The sequence below is a fragment of the Colobus angolensis genome, unplaced genomic scaffold, assembly GCF_000951035.1.
Source record: "Colobus angolensis palliatus isolate OR3802 unplaced genomic scaffold, Cang.pa_1.0 Scaffold1, whole genome shotgun sequence".
Lineage (NCBI taxonomy): Eukaryota > Metazoa > Chordata > Mammalia > Primates > Cercopithecidae > Colobus > Colobus angolensis.
This window is the reverse complement of record NW_012110918.1, coordinates 18,423,706-18,427,636: the sequence shown is the minus strand read 5'-3', so window position 1 is coordinate 18,427,636 and position 3,931 is coordinate 18,423,706.

Genomic DNA, 3,931 nt, shown 5'->3' with positions numbered 1-3,931 from the left:
AGCCAGGATGGTCTCGATCTCCGGACCTCGTGATCCGCCCGTCTCGGCCTCCCAAAGTGCTGGGATTACAGGCTTGAGCCACCGCGCCCGGCCACTCATAAATTTATTACATTTCTGCAGCTGGAAGTATGATAGAAAGAGGGAAGTGTCAGGTGTGAATTGTAAAATACTAATTCTAAAGAGATTTGGAAAACTTAGGATGTATGTTGAGTAGCCCTAGAACAACTAGAAAGCAATAAAATGAAGTATCACTAAGAAGCCAATAGAGCATATAAAATAGAACACTAAAACAATACTATTTTATTATCCCAGAAGAAGGCAGGAAAGGAGCAGCAGAAGAACACAAAACAGAAGAGACAAGTAGAAACAAGAAGGGAGAGGACAGACATAAACTCAACCGTCATAACTGTGTTAAACGTAAATGGACTAAACATTCCAGTTAAAAGGAAGAGGATGATCAGAATAAAAATGCAGTCTCAACTACATGTTGTCAGAAGAGTCAGGTTTTAAATACACAGAGACAATTAGTTGAAAAATAAAAATAAAAACAAATCCAAGAAAACAGTAAGAATTAAAAAGCAGGTCTAACTATATTGTTAATGGAAAAAGTAGACTTCATGATAAAGAGAGGGTCTTGGAAGCTTAGCCAGTTCTGAGGGTCAACCCAGCCTGGCTCTGGCCACCGAGCCCATCACCTCCATTGCCCGGAGTGGGTGAGAAGGCAAAATCCAAAGGCAGGTGTCTCATCATGGGGAAGGAAGGCACCCCAAGCCAGGGGCCTGGTGACCAGTTTTCCATCTACAAAAATAATAGAATTATGAAATTACATTATTCCAAGAGCATTATATAAATGGAATCATATATACCTCTTGAGATTGGCCTTTCTGTTACACTCAGCATAACTTTGAAATCCATGTTGTTTTATGTATCCATAGTTTGTGCAAATAGGGACATTTCTGCCCTTTCTTTTTCTTTTTTCTTTTTTTTTTTTTTTTTTTTTGAGATGGAGTCTCTCTCTGTTGCCCAGGCTAGAGAGCAGTGGTGCGATGTCAGCTCAGTGCAACCTCCACCTCCTGCCATTGCACTCCAGCTTGGGCAATAAGAGCAAAACTCCGTCTCAAAAAAAAAAAAAAAAAAAAAGCGTAGATTATTGATTTGAGATCTTTCTTCTTTTCTAACATAGGTGTTGATACTTAAAATTTTCCTTTGTTTTTTCAAAACAGAGTCTCACTCTATTGCCCAGGCTGGAAAGCAGTGGCATGATCTCAGCTCACTGCAGCCTCCACCTCCTGGGTTCAAGTGAGTTTCCTGCCTCGGCCTCCCTAGTAGCTGGGATTACAGGCACACGCCACCACACCTGGCTAATTTTTGTATTTTTAGTATTTTGTATTTTTGTATTTTCACCACGTTGGCCAGGCTGGTCTCAAACTCCTGACCTCAGGTGATTCACCTGCCTCAGCCTCCCCAAGTGCTGGGATTACAGACATGAGCCACTGCACCCAGCCAAAATTTTCCTTTTAGGAATAAGTTTTGTTTATAATTGTTACATCTTACTAATGAATGGACATGTTTGTGTATTGGCCGGGTGCAGGGGCTCACACCTGTAATCCCAGCACTTTGGGAGGCAAAGGTGGGAGGGTGGCTTCAGCCCAGGAGTTTGAGACCACCCTGGGTGACAGAGTGAGATCCTCATTTCTACAAAAAAAAAAAAAAAAATTAGCTGGGCATGGTGGTGTGTTTCTATGGAGGCAGGAAACTCACTGAACCCAGGAGGTGGAGGCTGCAGTGAGCTGAGATCATGCCACTGCTTTCCAGCCTGGGCGACAGAGCAAGACTCTGTCTCAAAAAAACAAAGGAAAGTTTTAAGTATCAACACCTATGTTAGAAAAGAAGAAAGATCTCAAAGGAATAATCTACGCTTTTTTTTTTTGAGACGGAGTTCTGCGTTTCTATGGTATCTATGGTCCCAGCTCCTTGAGAGGCTGAGGCAGGAGGACTGCTTGAACACAGGAAGTTGATGCTACAGTGAAGCCATGTTCACATCACTGCACTCTAGCCTAGGTGACAGAGCAAGACCCTGCCTCAGAGAAAGAAAAAAAAAGAAAGAAAAAGAAAAAGAGTGTGTATGTGTCTCTGGTGATATATTTCATCTTCATGTCTATTTTGTCTGATATTAGTATAACCATTCCAGTTCTCTTTGGGGTACTGTTTGTATGGTATATCTTTTCTCATATTTTCACTTTCAACCTGTTTGTGTCTGTGAGTCTAAAGTGTGTAGATTGTGGCCAGGTGAGGTGGCTCACACCTGTAATCCCAGCACTTTGGGAGGCCGAGGTGGGCAGATAACCGGAGGTCAGGAGTTCGACACCATCTAGTGGTTGGGCGAGGTGATTCACGCCTGTAATCCCAGCACTTTGGGAGGCCAAGGCGGGTGGATCATCTGAGGTCAGGAGTTCGAGAACAACCTGGCCAACATGACGAAACCCCATCTCTACTAAAAATACAAAAGTTAGCCAGTCATAGTGGTGGGTGCCTGTAATCCCAGCTACTTGGGAGGCTGAGGCAGGAGGATCACTTGAACCCAGGAGTTAGAGGTTGTAGTGAGCCAAGACTGCACCATTGCACTCCAGCCTGGGCAACAAGAGTGAAAGTCTGTCTCAAAAAAATAAATAAAATAAAAAATAAGGCGTTTAGAATGTAAAAAGCATATAGTTGGATCTTGTTTATTTCTTTTTTTTTTTTTTTTAGATGGAGTCTCTCTCTATTGCCCGGGCTGGAGTGCAGTGGCCCGATCTTGGCTCACTGCAACCTCCACCTCCTGGGTTGAAGTGATTCTCTTGCCTCAGCCTCCCAAGTAGCTGGGATTACAGGTTTGCACCATCATGCCCGGATAATTTTTTGGTATTTTTCATAAAGACAGGGTTTCGCCATATTGGCCAGGCTGGTTTCGAACTCCTGACCTCAAGTGATCTGTCCACCATGGCCTCCCAAAGTGTTAAGATTACAGGTGTGAGCCACCAACCGGGGCAATAGTTTTTTTTCTCTCTCTCTTTTTTTCTTTCTTTCTTTCTTTCTTTCTTTCTTTTCTCTTCTCTCTTTCTCTCTCTCTTCTTTCTTTTCTTCTTTCTTTCTTCTCGTTCTCTTTCTTCTCTTTTTCTTTCTTTCTTCTTTTCTTTCTTTCTTTCATTTCTTTTTCTTTCTTCTCTTTCTTTCTTTTTTTTCTTTTTCTTTTTCTTTTTTTGAGACATCTTACTGTTGCCCAGGCTGGAGTGCAGTGGTCCATCCATAGCTCACCGTAGTCCCCCAGGCTCAAGGGATCCTCTTGCCTCAGCCTCTCAAGTAGCTGGGACTATATAGTTGTGTACCGTCACACCTGGCTAGTTTTTATGTTTTACATTTTTTGTAGAGACAGGGTCTTGCTATGTTGCCCAGGCTGGTCTAGAACTCCTGGGCTTAAGCGATGCCCCTGCCTTGGCTTCCCTAAGTGTTGAGGTTACAGGTGTGAGTCACCATGCCCAACCCAACCTAAATTTTCAGATAAATGAAAGCTGAGAGAATTCATCTCTATCAGACCTGAACTATAAGAAAGGTTAAAGGATGTTTTTTTAGCCTAAAAGGAAAAGATACCAGATGGAATTCAGATCTACAGAAAGGAAAAAGCGCCTGGAAGTGGTAAATAAGCAGATAAATATAAGAAATATGCTTTTTGTTCTCTCATCATTTTCTTACAAGACAAAAAAAGTTTTGTAGGGTGGCCTTCGTAACTCTTGTACCTGTAAAATATGTGTCAACAAGGAACAAGGAAATATATGTCACCAAAGGATCAAGGAAACTATACTCATAAATTTATTTATTTTTTATTTTTTTATTTTTTATTTTTTTTTTTTGAGACGGAGTCTCGCTCTGCCGCCCAGGCTGGAGTGCAGTGGCC